Source organism: Tupaia chinensis, unplaced genomic scaffold (assembly GCF_000334495.1).
Source record: "Tupaia chinensis unplaced genomic scaffold, TupChi_1.0 Scaffold000354_1, whole genome shotgun sequence".
In the NCBI taxonomy this organism is placed as follows: Eukaryota; Metazoa; Chordata; class Mammalia; order Scandentia; family Tupaiidae; genus Tupaia; species Tupaia belangeri.
Window position 1 is genome coordinate 10,224,484 of NW_006159849.1, and position 15,559 is coordinate 10,240,042.

Below are 15,559 nucleotides of genomic sequence, written 5' to 3' on the forward strand. Positions count from 1 at the left end.
CACAAGAACAGGAAAAAACATACATGATTATACTAAAAATTAGAAGAAATCATCTCAGGGGAATGACTAGAATTGAGACTATTTAGGAAGGAAGTAATGCCCTTTTCACTGATTATTGAACCAAAATATATTTTCTAACTCTTAATATAAATGTGTTAACTTGCTAGTATGAACTTTAAGTAGAAAGATGCAAAAATAGCACAGGTAGAGTGAGAAAGAAGCATAGGTATGATAATGAAGGGTTCAGAAGATGGGTAAAGAAGTGACAGAAAAATGTCTTATACATAAGGAAACAGTCTTGTTATTCTATTTTTTCTATACTCCAAAACAAACACAGGCTGAATAAATTAACATCTTAGTCTGGTTAGAACAAGAATCAGAACAGAAATGACAATGAAGTGCCAGCTCTAGAACTAACTAATTGGCTCCCTGGAGTATATTATGCTGAGAATAATTCTGAGGGCATACACAGGGCTCAGTGCAATGAATACGTGATAAGTCAGGACGACCACAGCATTTGGCTACAAATCTACTATGTTGGTTAGGAAGATAAAGAACCTGGTAAAGAAGATGGCAGAAAAGGTTCAAAGAGTCTGTCTCAGAAGAGGAGATAACCTAGAGAAAGAAGATGAAGTAGAAGTTGTAATAAATCGCTTCTATTTAATAATCTGCTTATTTCTTATCCCCAATTAATTTAGATGCCATCGACTGCTGACCTACAACGGTCTATTAAAAGCTTGATTAATAAGTAGCTAAATTATGTTCCTGTAATAACCTCTTACCTTTTATATACTATAACGAACTAATTTTGAAATAAACCTGAATGAATGTATATAATGCACAAATGCTTTGGGGGATGAGCACCAAAGGAAAGCAGCAGTAAGAAGAAAAGCTACAGTCCCAGGGTCTAGTTTAATAAAAAGAAAACCTGACCTTCTTAATGGTGACAGACAAAATGATCCCTACCTTGACCTTCCTAGAGCCAGATAACTGGGGTCCATTTAACCAACTTGCAAATTATCACTTTATTAATAACAAGCCAGGTATAGGGCAGCAACACAGACCTACTTAAAGTTACTGTCCTCTTTACTGTAAGTTTGAAGAATGGTATAGTAATAATAAAAATCTAAGTTTTAGTATGACCTGGGAAAGTTACTAATTCTATTCTTAATTTTTAAAATGACTGAAATGGATTCTTAAGTCCCACTTGCTTTTATAAAACTCCCATCTGAATAAAAATATCACTTACTAGTTATTTCTTGGCAAAAAAAAAAAAAAGTTGGAAGAGACAAGGCAATCCAATGGGGAAAATGTTAAGGCATTTGAGAGTGCACAGAAACCATAAAAGAGACAACAAATTTAATGATTTATAGCAAAGAAAAAGTTTTTATACTAGACAAGCAAGGATCTAAAATAAGGTATAATAAACCCACCCCCTGAGGAGGAAGAGAAAGCAGAATATTTAAAGATGAAGCAGGAAAAAGTATCATACAAAAAAACCCAGCTGCAAATTCCCAGTATTAAAGTCAACAGGTGGGTCAGCCTGTGGCCTGGTGGTTATATGAGCTGAATCTCATGTGGCTGACTGTGTGGTTCAAATTCTAGACAAGATGGCTTAAAAAAGACACTGAGCACATGTGTACATGTGGAAAGGAGTGAGAAATAGAAAAGGGACTGTGTTGTCACCATTCACCACAGGAGGGTGTGTATGTGGGGGGTGGGTCTCTCTCCCCTTAACAAAATAGGGTATAAAAATATAATAGAACCAAAAGTTGTTTCTCTGAAAAGGATTCTAGTGCTACTGATAGCAAACAGATTGAGTACTCATTAAGTGCTAGGAATGTTTTAAACACTTTTCACATATTAACTCATTTAATCCGTTCAACAACCCTGTGACATAGGGACTGGTGGTACTGTTGGGCTTGCAGACTATAGGGCTATATTCACTTTGCAATGAGGAAATACAAGTAGAGAATACTTGTAAATATAACTTGCCTAAGTAACATAACTGGTCCACAGTGGAACTGAGAAGTGGTAGAATGATTCTTGGAAGCTCAATTCATAACTACTCTTTTGTGGAAAGGGTACTCAGACAAGATTGATAAGAGATAAATAAATAAAGCAAAATACTAAATGAAAAAGGAGAAAGAGCTGCATAATTTTAAAAACATAAGATTATCAATAAATTGACCTTGATGAAATACATACATTTCTTGGGTAATATGATGTGGAGAAATTAAGAAATAGAAAGTTCAAGGCTGGTGTAATGGTACATGCCTATAATCTCAGCTACTAAGGAATCTGACTCAAGAGGATCAAAAGTTCTAGCCAGCCTGGAAAACTTAAAGGATCTTTTCCCTCCCCCCCTTTTAAAACTTTTTACAGGGCACATTGTTTGCCCAAGAAAAACAGACAGAGAAAGTGAAAAAGCAGCCCCTCCAGGGAGGGATAGCCATGCCACAATCCCTTCTCTTACATCCCTTCTCCTCTTGAGATTTTGGGCATGCACATACATATGCCTGTTTTCTTTTCTTTTTTTTTTTTTTGAGAGGGTTTTGCTACAGGGCGCGTGCGCTCGCCAGACAGACAGAGAGAGACAGAAAGACAGAAAGCGAGAAATCACCCCGCAGAGGGGATGGCCACGCCACAAGCCCTTTTCCTCCATTCTCCTCTTGGGATCTTGGGCATGCATGCACACGCGCCCGGTGTGAGTTTTAAACCACCGGGTCTGGGACTCAAACCATGGTCGACTACGTGGGAGTCCAGTGACATAGCCATTACGCTAACTGCTGGTCCCTGCCTGGTGTGTTTTTAAAGCCACTGGGTCCGGACTTGAACTGTACAGTTGGCCATGTGAGATCCAGCTGCCTAACCACCACACCACTGGCTGGCCTCAATGGTTCAATTTATATGAAATGTCCAGAAAAGACTAATCTACCTCTCAGTAGATAGAATGCAAACTCCAAACAGATTATAGACCTAAAGAGCAAAACTAGTAAACTTAATGAAAATCACAGAAAAGACAAAACATTATAGATTTTCATTCAGTAATATTTGCCTTGGGAAAGACAGTTTCATCATCCTAAAATATCAGGCAGTAAATATTTAAAATTTGAGAAACTCAATAAATAAATAAAATACGTAACTCGAGAACAAAGAGGTAATTCACAGAAAAGTACATTCACATGGCTAAAATGTACAGGAAGAAAAGTTCAGTCTTGTCAACTATCAGAGAAATGCAAAAGATAGTACTTCAGGGAACCAGCAGTTAGCGTAATGGCTATGTTGCTGGACTCCCACGTGGTCGACCGCGGTTCGTGTCCCGGACCCGGTGGCTTAAAACTCACGCCGGGCGCGTGTGCGTGCGTGCCCAAGATCCCGAGAGGAGAATGGAGGAGAAGGGACTGCGGCGTGACCATCCCCCCTGGGGGGTGATTTCTCGCTTTCTGTCTCTATGTCTCTGTCTGTCTGGCAAGCGCACGCGCCCTACAGTGAAAATCTCTCTCTCTCAAAAGAAAAAAAAAAAAGATAGTACTTCAAAACTATTTTAAAAAATTAGAAAACTGAGTAATATCAAGATGAGAATGGGGGAAAATAGGAATCTTGGAACTGCTTGGTAAGTCACTGTTTACCAATTACTTGGAATTCCACTCTTGGGTAAGTACTCTAAAGAGACACTTGTACAATCCTTAAGGTAATGTATACAAGGGTGTTCAATGAAGCATTTGTGCCAGAGCATAAGAAAAACATATATTTTATCCCTAGGGAAATGAGTAGTAACTGTGTTGGATACAGATACTAGAGTATTACTAGAGTCAGAAACAATGATTTTGATGGTTTTATCTTGCAAAATGGAGTACTAAGTGAAAAAAGTAAGGACTAAATTGAGTTCTATAATAGCATTAATGTAAGTTAAATAATAGCACTGGTCTGGTAGTCTACTGGTAAAGGGAGCAGGATCCCATATAACCAAACATGGTTTGAATCCTGGACCTGGTAGCTTCAAAAATATACTGGGTATGGCCAAAATACCAACAGAATGGAGAAACGGAGAAGGGATTCTTGTGTGACCATGTCCTACTGGGGGGTGTTTTCTCTGTCTCTGGTGAGTACATATGCTCCCTGGCAATTAAAAAGAATAAATACATTATTTATTTTATTTATCTTCAAGGACAAAACATACATAAGAACATGTCTATTGGCATGTATACTGATGGGAAAGAAGACAGGGATGAAGGGTGAAGAGAAAGATAAAAGCATGGCTTATGCTCATAGGCTGATAGTAAGATGGCATGAACTAGGTAAGTTCTGAAGGGCAACAATCACATCAACTTGCTCAAAGAGGCCTCTAGTGCCAAGCAGAGTATCTGACAGATAGTAGTATTTCTAATATTTTATTTTTGCTTTGTTGTTTAGGTTTTTGCCATAGGGTGCATCCACTCGCCAGAGACAGACAGAGGGAGAGGGGGAGATGATGCCGTAATCCCTTCTCTTCCATTCTTCTCTTGGGATTTTGGACATGCATGCACATGTGCCTGGCATGACTTTCAAGCCACTGGGTCTGGGATTCGTAACGCGGTTGGCTGTGTGGGAGTCCAGTGCCTTAGCCACCAGTCCACCTTGTTGGCTCTCTAATCGTTTTTGAATGAATAAGTTAGTAAAGTAGTAAGATTATCTCAACCTCTGCACCTAAGCTATCACAAAAGATGAAAAAAAAATTCACTAAAGCTACATGTTAAGAAAGAAAGGAAGACTTGTATGACTATCACTTAGGTTTTTTTATATGGAGGTGAAATAGAAGTAGTCAAATAAAAAGCCATGAATCTAAGCTGAGGGGGAGATGGAAAAGCATTGTTAGTTACTAAAATCATTTAGTGTATTATGAAACACAGAAAAGGACATTTCTCCAGGATAGAGGAAATTCTGTCCTCTTGGAACCAGTACACTAAATGACAGATCACCTCAATGTTAACAGATGGAAATTAAACATCATGAAAATTAACATTTTCTTTTTGGCATGGTACTCTTACAGTTTCTTCACTTTAAGCAAGAGGAATTTCTTAAAATTATAAAAAATAATAATTAAAAAACCTGATTCTCCTAAGAATTTTTTCCTGCTTAATGACAAAGGAAAAAGATGAACATCTGAGTTCTTTCTTAACAAAACAGGAAGACTAATTTAAAAATATCCCTAAATAGAATGACTTACTGTATCTCCTTCCTTTCTTTACCAGAAGAAACTACTGACATTGCTCCAATTTCTTTTATAACGATAATTTACTGAAAACTCTCCCTTCTATATCATCATAGTTTCTTGGTAATGCAGATGAACTTATATTACATTATTATCAACTACAATATAAACGACAACTGACTTTTTTGAAGTTCAAGATTTTGTTGTATTAAAGAGAACTAGTACTCAAAAGTCCTTAAAAGCAGGTTTAGAGAAAACATTGAAAGGAATGCTTTTTTATCTTTTCATTTTGTGTAATATTTTGACTTCTGTGCTCTAAATGGTATCTATACTGATTTATCTGGTTTTGAATGCAAGGTATATAATGAACCATTTAAATTTTGGTATATTAGAGTTCATGTTAAGAACTACTTTCTAAAGTTTAAGATTAATTACTTTGAATTTAGCTTTATTCACAGGTAAATTTGGGAGAATATCATATATTCTGTCCTATGTGATATCAGAATTGATCATGTCACCTAAAGAATCTATAACTACTTCCATTTAGTTATAAGACCCTTTATTTGACAGTCAGGTTTCTGGAAGACCCAGGTATTTTTAGACAAGAAAATAATTTCTGAGCAAAGACAAAAATCATTGAAAATAAAAAGACTGCACAAAATACAAAAATTGGTCTATCTGTCATCCTAAGAAAAAAAGTCAGCACTTTTGATTATCTTTGGTTATAAAAATTAAAGCCTGGAGGCCAGCAGATGGCATAGTAGTTAAGGCACTGGGCTCCTACATGGTCGACTGAGGTTCGAGTCTCAAAATGGTGGCTTGAAAATCATGCCAGATGCATATACACTCATGTCCAAAATCCCAGGACGAGAAAGGAGAAGGGATTGTGGAGTTGCCATCCTCCCAGGGGGTGATTTCTCACTTTCCCTCTCACTGTCTCTCTGGCAAGAGCATGTACCCAGTGGCAAAAACCTTAAAAAAAAAAAAAAAAAAAAATTAAACCTGATATTCAAGATAAACTTGACAAATAAATAGATAAATGGAAAAAAATAATAAAATTAAATTTATAGCAGAGCCTACTAACAGCAAAGAAATTAAACTATGAAAAAGCAAAAAAAACAAAATCAGAATTCTATCAGGTCTGCACAAGAGGGCCAAGGGCCCAACATATCACAGCAGAGGAACTCAAGGGAAATCACTGTATACGGGCAAATGTAGTCAATTATGTAACAGTTCAGTAGCCTATTACTAATAATAAAGCATGGAAAATTAAACTCACTTCAGCATCCTTTGAGGACAGGATGTGAGTTAGGCACGGTCACCCTAAAACCTAGTATGGAATCTACAGGAGCATTTGTCAAAGTATAGCTACACGATTTCACGTGTGTGCTTTAACTTTGCAATAGGGCATATGAGCTCGCTATAGTTCGGTAAGGGGCTAAAGCACTCCCCATGGGGGATGGCCACACTGCAATCCCTTCTCTTACATTCTCTTTCTGGGATTTTGGGCATGTACACCCAACTCTGGCGTATCTCTCAAGCGTCGGGTCTGGGACTCAAACTGCAATGGGTCTGGAACTCAAACTGCAATGTGGGCCATGTTGGTCAGCCACCTCAACCACTACACCACTGGCTGGCCCTGAGTGTTATGGTCATTAGAGAGCCATATCCATTAGAACATTCCCTTTGAAAGAAGTTTGGCAAAATGTTTCTCTCTAGTAAAGTGAGAACATCCAAAACCTTTGTAATGACTGTAACTTAGAAAAGAGTTATTTAGAATGATGTTCTAACACATATTCTACCTTGTATTTGTCTTATGCAGAAATATGAAGGAACTTCAAAAAGTGTGGAAAAAATGGAATTAAAGTATGAGTTTATTTTGGCACAAAACAGTTTTAAATCAATGCATGTTTTTAACAATGCATTTTTCATAACCTTCTTAAAGACCATACAGCCTGTGAAACTTTTTAAAAATTCTTTTAATTTTTTTGGAAAGGTTTTTGCTATAGGGTGCGTGCACTCACCAGAAAGACAGAGAGAGAAAGAGAGACACAAAGCGAGAAATCACCCCCTAGGGGGGATGGCCACGCCGCAATCCATTCTCCTCCTTGCTCCTCTTGGGATCTTGGGCACGCTTGCACGCGTGCCTGGTGGGAGTTTAAGCCACCAGGTCTGGGACTCAAACCGCGGTTGACTACATGGGAGTCCAGCAACATAGCCATTATGCTAACTGCTGGTCCCCAGACTATGGAACTCTTTCTCTGAGGTAGCTTGTATTTTTTCTTATAGAACATTAAAATATCTGCAGAAGCAGCATTCCACTGTCTGTGGAGTCACAAGATTCAAAATTTTTGTGACTTTGCTAGGATAATTTAACTCTGTTGAAGATGTAGATTTAAAAAACTGACTTATCAATACATGGAAATGAAAGCTTACAAACTTGGGGGAAATTTTTTTTTTAAACAGATTTTTACTATAGAGCATGTGCACTTGATGGAGAGACAGAAAGAGGAAAAGAAGTGAGAAATCACCCCACGGGGGCGGATGGCCATGCTGTAACCCCTTCTCCATTCTCTTCTCAGAATTTTTGGCACATACACACACACACCTGAAATGATTTTCAAGCCACTGGGTCTGGGACTTGAACCACAGTTTGCCATGCGGGAGTCCAGGGTCTTAACCACCATGCCACTTGCTGGCCCTCAAAACGTTACGTTTTTTATATTTCAAAATGAAGGGAAAAATTTTAGCAAAAGTATACAGACAATTTTGATAGATAGGCCCATTGAACAGTGACATAGAATTCAATGAGATTACCTATACATACATTATTTTAGAAGAGTGTAATTTGACAAAAACATTACAATAACATTTCTAGTCCAATTCTAATACAAACCATTTTATTAAAAGCGAGCAAAAAATCCATTAGAATATCTGTATGCTTTAACGCATTGCTTTCTTTTTCTTTTTTTAGAGGTTTTTGCTATAGGGCTCGTGCGTTCGCCAGACAGACAGAGAGAGACAGAGAGACAGAAAGCGAGAAATCACCCCCTCAGAGGGGATGGCCATGCCGCAATCCCTTCTCCTCCATTCTCCTCCATTCTCCTCTCGGGATCCTGGGCACACACGCACACATGTCCGGTGTGAGTTTAAATCACCGGGTTCAGGACTCGAACTGTGGTCGACTACGTGGGAGTCCAGTGACATAGCATTATGCTAACTGTTGGTCCCTAACGCATAGTTTTGGTGTATCTGAGATTTTTGTTCTTGGCAAATTTCTTGTAAATTACACTTGCAAGTAAACTGTAAGAAACTGTGAAAACACTTGTGACTATTAGCCAACTAATTTCTGAACTTAGCCCAAACAGTATTCTAAGCACTTTTACAATTCTGATGATGACTGAAGCAATGCCCTAACAAGTGAATTAAGCCTTCCTGAGTAAGCAGCAGGACAGGTTAATTTTTGTGTATGCTAATATCATGTATTCTGATAAAATGTTTGGTGACTGGAAAGTGCAATTAGCTCAGAGCTTTCAAAGTCACACCTCTAACGTGTTGCTGAGCAAAGCTAAAACATGAACAGACACATTTCTCCCCTTAATCATCAGCTTTTGGCATTTCTTTTACAAAACTCTAAACCATGCTTACCCTCAATCACAGAAAAGCTGTTACATTACATTGGTTTAGAAACACTGCACAAATATACATTATTCCTTTCTCATTCATTATTTTTTTTTAGGGTTTTTTGCTATAGGGCACGTGCGCATGCCAGAAAGACAGAGAGAGACGGAGAGATAGAAAGTGAGAAATTACCCCCCCCCCCAGAGGGGTGGCCATGTCACAATCCCGTCTCCTCCATTCTCCTCTCGGGCTCTTGGGCACGCATGCACACGTGCCTGGCATGAGTTTAAGCCACTGGGTCCGGGACTCGAACCACGGTCGGCTACGTGGGAGTTCAGCGACATAGCCATTATGCTAACTGCTAGTCCTCCTTCCTCATTCATAAGAAGTATGCTCCTGTGAAACATTTCAGTCTCATTCTTCAATTCCAACCAAATCTCAGCTTCATACTGCAAAACTACTTATATATACTATGCTTTTTCCCTATACATACATACCTATAATAGTTTTATTTATAAACTAGGCATAGTAAGAGATTAAGAATAATAAAAATAAATAACTAAAACAACATACTATAGTAAAAGCTATGTGCATGAGTTCTCTCTCTCAAAATTTCTTACTGTTGTACACTCAACTGGGTTGTCAGAAAAGTCATCTTTGCATAGAAAAACAGAAAAGATGTCAAGACTTTTCTGATGACCCAGTATTTCCAGAGTGAGGTCAACTAAAAGTAACTTAAACCACAAAAAGTGAAACAGCAGGTAGGTAGGCTCTACCACAGGCCAACAAACAGTAAGTTGAAATATTAAAAAGTTGCTTTCAGCTCTAGTTTTACTACGAAAAAGCTGATGACTTTAGGAAAGTCAATCTCTTTATAATTCTTTTTCTATTAAGTGGTAACTTTACACATTAAAGTTTCTTATAGTTCTGAAACTTTGTAACTAAGATTCTCTTCATAAACTTTAGATTCACTAAATCTTTCATAGCATGTAAAAGAAATTTATAATTTGAAAAACTACCATAAGTATATACAATCATGTGTTGCTTTTTTTTAAGGAAAAAACTCCCCTGACTTTTCAGAGTTCCTCTGCCACTGACAACAAAACACCTACAGGGCCAGCAGGTGGTGTGGTAGTTAAAAGTGCTGGACTTCCACATGGCTGACCATGGTTTGAATTCTGGATTCAGTGGCTTGAAAATTAAACTGGCCACATGTGCATGTGTGCCCAAAATCCCGAGAGGAAGATGGAAAAGAAGGGACTGCCACATGGTCATCCCCCCTCTGGGGGGTGATTTTTCAGTTTTCCCTCTCTGTTTCTCTCCAGCAGGCACATGTGCCCTATTGCAGAAACCTAAAAACAAATAAATAAAAGCACTTAAGCACATGAACTTATATTTAGTAAGTCATGGTTAATGAGTTTTAATTTTGAGAAAAAAGGGTAGGCAGGTGATAAGTTGGGGGAAATGGAGGTATTAGTAAGGGCATGAGAGGTTCCCCTTTCTTTCAACTGTTTTTCAAAGAAAACTTTTTTTTAAAATTGTGGTAAAATATACCTAACAGAAAATTTACCATTTTAGATGTTCAGTTGTGTAGCAATAAGGACATTCACATTTTTGTGCAATTACTACCACCAGTTTCTCCAGATCTTTTTCATCTTCCCAACTGAAATTCTATACCCATTAAATAGTAACTCTCCATTCTCTATACTCCCTACCTCCTGCCAAGCTCCCAGCAACTATCATTCATTCTATGCTGTTTCTCCAAAACTGACTACTCTAGGTATCTCATACAAGAGGAATCATAACACTTGTTCTTTTATGACTGGTTTATTCCACTTATATCTTCATGGTTCTTCTATCCTATAGCACATGTCAGAATTTTCCTTCCATTTTAAGGCTGAATAAAACTTCACAGTATGGATGTACCACATTTTGTCCATTTATTCATTGATAAACACTTTTTTGGGTCTAATGTAAATAATGCTACTATGAATATGGACGAATAAATATCTGTTTGAAGCCCTGCTTCCATTTTCTTGATGAAATAATGTTTTGCACAATATGAAAATATTTTTAGTTTTACTGTGATGTATATTTATTTTGTTTGAATTATTTCTTACTTTCCATCTATTGGAAACATAAAGAGATATATGCCTAATCAACTTGAATATAAGGACATAAAAAACAAAACTCAACACTTGAAAATAAATTTTAAAACCTGAATTAAATATACTTAAAAAAAATTGGGTGGTGGTGGTGGCTACAGGGCACATGCATTTGCCGTTGAGACACACAAGAGAGGGAAAGTGAGAAATCACCCTCCAGGCGGGATGGCCAAGCCACATTCCCTTTTCCTTCATTCTCCTCTTGGGATTTGGGGCATGCACTCATACGTGCCTAGTGTTTTTTCAGGCTGCCGGGTATGGCACTCCAACCACGCAGTTGGCCATGCAGGATCTATCATTTTAACCAACGTGTTACCTTCTGGCCCTAGTATACTTTAAATTTTAACACAGTGAATTATAAGAGCAGTCAAAATTATATGAGCAGTCAAGTATTAAAAATACTTATTCATGAGACCAGCAGATGGCATAGTGGTTACATCACTGGACTCCCATATAGCCGACCTGGTTCAAGTCTCAGACCCAGTGATTTGAACACACCAGGCATGTGTGAATACGTGCCCAAGATCCCTGGAGGAGAATGGACTGCAGTGAGGTCATCCCCCTAGGGGGGTAATTTCTCACTTTTCCTCTCACTGTCTTTCTCTCTCTGGTGAGCATATGCATCCTAAGGCAAAAACCTTTTAGGGGGCATGCACTTGCAGGAGAGACAAGAGAGAGACAGAGAGACAGAGAGACGGGAAGCAAGAAATCACTACTCCAGGGGGAATGGTCATGCCACAGTCTGTTCTCCCTCATTCCCCTCTTCGGATTTTGGGCACACATGCACACATGCCCAGCATGAGTCCTGCCAGATCAGGACTCAAACTGCAGTTGACTACGTGGGAGTTCAGCGACATAACCATTACATCATCTGGTAGTCCCTAAAACAAAACTTTATATGCTTACATTTTTAAAAAATTTTGAACATATACTCTGCAAATTTTCTGAACTTCGAGATTTTTTGAAATTTTCTATCTGCAGTACTCAGTGCACTATCATTGAAAATTTAAATTGTGGTCTGTATCTTAACGATATCTTCTAAAAGCATGGGAATGTATATTGAGGGACCAGAAAGTCCTATTTCGAAAGGAGTAACACTTCTTGGGCTTTAAAAAATGCTACCTATTATATAATTAATCAACTGAACCACTTCATAACTTACCAACCATTTATTAATACTAAGCATGATATGTCTGTATTTGTCCTGAATATCATACATCCTCCTCTACTGTACATACTTAAGTTTGAATACACCTATAGCTTCCAATGGTTACCATGCAGAAGTCACTCAAAATCATTATGAGCTGATGTAAAGTCTGTCAAACAAATAGTATTAACACTGACTTTTGAACTGAAAAATCTAAATTGGCAGGCTTATAATTCTGCTGGTAGAAAAGCCAGGCTAGGGACCAGCAGTTAGCATTATGGCTATGTCGCTGGACTCCCACATGGTCGACTGCGGTTCAAGTCCTGGACCCAGTGACTTAAACTCACGCCGGGCACGTGTGCGTGCGTGCCCAAGATTCCGAGAGGAGAATGGAGGAGAAGGGATTGTGGCATGGCCATCCCCCCGGGGGGTGATTTTCTTGCTTTCTATCTCTCTGTGTCTCTCCGTCTGTCCGGCGAGCGCACGCGCCCTTATACCAAAAAAAAAAAAGAAAAGAAAAAAAAAGCCAGACTAGTGCTTATTTATCAAAACACACTTAAGTAGCATTTACTAGGTCTTGTTCCAAACACTTAAAAACATTTTCTTTTAATTTCCAGAGGGTACATGTTAGCCTCTGAGATAGAGAAAAGGGAGATAGCATTTCCTAATGGTGTGTGGTAATGACCAATCCTTTCCTTCCATTTCTCCATCCTGTTGGAATATTTAAGTCTTTACATTCTTAAACAAGCTATGTCTTTCAATATCTTCTTTAAAATTCTATTTTATAATTCTTTGTTGCTGTACAGAAATTAAATAAATCTTTGTACGCTGACATCTTACACAACTTCATAAATTCTTATTCACCTGCAATTTCCTTCTTTTCCTAGTTTGCTGAGTTTTGATGGAGAAGTTCCACAAAACCAATTCTTGCATTCCTGGATTAATCTGACTTAGATGATAATGTATAATTTTTTAATACATCTCTAGACTTAGTTAACATTTTGCATAGGATTTTTGCATTTCTACTTATGACTGAAAATGGCTTAGGGCCAAGCCCATAGCCTAGTGATTACATGAGCAGAATAGCTGGATACTAAATAGATAATCACACTGTTCATGCTGGACCCCATGTCTTGAGAAACATACCAGATGTGTGTGCATGTGTATCAAAAATCAAAAAAGGAAGAATAAATGTAGAAAGGACTGTGGTGTGACGATTCTCCATGGAGGGTACTTTTTAAATTTCTTTTTCTGTCCTTCTCTGGCAAGCACACATGCCCTCTGGCAAATTTAAAAAAAGAAAAAGAAAAGAAAATGGCTTCTATTTGTTCTCTTGTTAGGTTTTTGTATTATGGTTATGTTAACATCATAAAGTTTAGTTGAAGAGTGTTTACTGTGTGCCAAAGAAAAGTTAGTTATGTTTTATCATAGCCAATAATAATAGTAATTAGATTTACTAGAATAAGTTTTCCCTTAAGATTTTCTGTGGTGTCTTCTCTTGCTACCTTCCCCCTTCAATTAAGTGCCTTAAAACTACTGTAGTAGATGTTCCAAGGAGGTCAGACAAATGGATTAAACTTCACAGAACAATGTTGCCCACTACAGAAAACTACTAAAATGATGAGTGTTAACTGAACAATGCCTGCTATACACCTTGCTTCTTCAGTTTATGACTTTAACATTCATTTTTAACTACCAGAGGATAAATGCAAAAAAGGTCTACAGTTCGGAGTCCTGATAGCACCTTCCCCAATTGAAGACGAAAGTATGTGTAGTTATGCTGCCTTATTTTAGGGACTAACTACAAGATTCTATACTTCTGCCTTCCTTTTGAACCTTCTTGCTCTGGTCTGGTTTCTGTCCTGTTGACTTCTGCCTGGATTTGCTCTTCAAAAAAAAAATTTTAAGAGATTTTTTTTTTTTTGCTATAATATGTGCACTTACTGATGAGGACAGAAAGAGGGAGAAATCACCCCCGTCCCTTGTGGGGGAGGGATGGCCACACCACAAATCCCTTCTCCTCAGTGCTTTTCTTGGGATTTGGAGCATACACACAAATACACCTGGCCCGAGTTTCAAGCCCCTAGGTCTGGGACTCGAACCACAGCTGGCCATGTGGGAGGTCTAGTGCCTCAACCACTACGCCACCTGCTGGCTTCTCTCTAATTTTGAGGGCTTGGTTACATGGTTTACTTGACTTTCACATTACCCTCAGTTCCACACTCAAAAGCATATAAATTGCATACCCCACTCTTACCGTAAGTCCAGGCAAACAGGCTGCCTAGTGTATTTTGTTAGAGAGAAAATTATTCATTAGTCTGGAAAACACTAGATCAACTGAGGGACACTGTGTAGCTTGTAACTGAAGAGAATTTAAAGCCTATGTATATGTTTATTGGCAAGAAGCTGCTGGGTCAGGGACTCAAACTGCAGTCGACTACATGGGAGTCCTGGGATGTAATCAGTACGACATCTGCCAGTCCTTTAATTTTTCTTTTTTTAAAGAGAGAAGATGCATTCCATTTTTGGGGGGCAGCCCGGTGACCTGGTGGTTAATGAAGCTGGATCTCACATCCACATGGCCAACCAGGTGGTCTGAACCTCAGCCGCAGTGGCTTGAGTAACTTGCCAGGTACCACGGGCATATGTGCCCCAAATCCCAACAAGGGTGAAGAAATGAAGGACTATAGTGTGACCATGACCCACTGTGTGCAGGGGTAGTGATGGGGGGGGTTGTCTTTCTCCCTCTCTTTGGCAAATGCACGTGCCTGTGGCAAGTTAGGAAAAAAATGCATCTTACATTTTAGTTGTATGTTTCTCAAGCCTTACCAATCACCCAATCTAGAACAGTTGTACTATCTTGATTTCTATAGAAGTATCTGGAAAGCTAAAAGAACCCTTCCCTTTTGTACCTATCTGATTTGTGGGTAAGATGGATATCTCCAGTGTTCGAGGCATTTCTGTTACAAAAGAAATCAAACTGGATCTTAATCTACCCATATCTTGGTTCTGATTCTGTAAATGCTCATTTTGTCTCTAACTTCACTTCTATGTTATTAATACTCTCAGGTCTAGACAGGATTTTCTACTCATACTCCTGACTTCTATCAACCTTTCATTTTTAATTTTTCTTTCCCTTTTGGTACTGCACACAACCCAGATTGTAATTTTAGTATGGGACTTTATTTTTCTTTTAAGTGTAAGACTTATTTCTATCCTGGGGATATGTCTTCACGTAGACATTAAGGAATATCCATCCCTAGCTCACTCATTCACTAGTGGAGATTCAACAAAACTTGGTCAATATAGCATACTTCTAAAAAACACCTTGGGTCCTCACTGGGGTTAGAATTATACATACTGGAGAAGGAAAAGGGTTAGAATTTTAACTGGTGAATAAAGGAGATGCCAGATTTTGGGGGGAAGAGCGGT

General features: G+C 38.4%; 1 protein-coding gene across 1 annotated transcript in view; it reads right to left on the reverse strand.

Annotated features, from left to right (window-relative positions):
- ABHD17B (abhydrolase domain containing 17B, depalmitoylase) overlaps positions 1-15,559 on the reverse strand; it is a 44,874-nt gene that overhangs the window by 13,785 nt on the left and 15,530 nt on the right. The gene's annotated exons all lie outside the window — the stretch shown is intronic.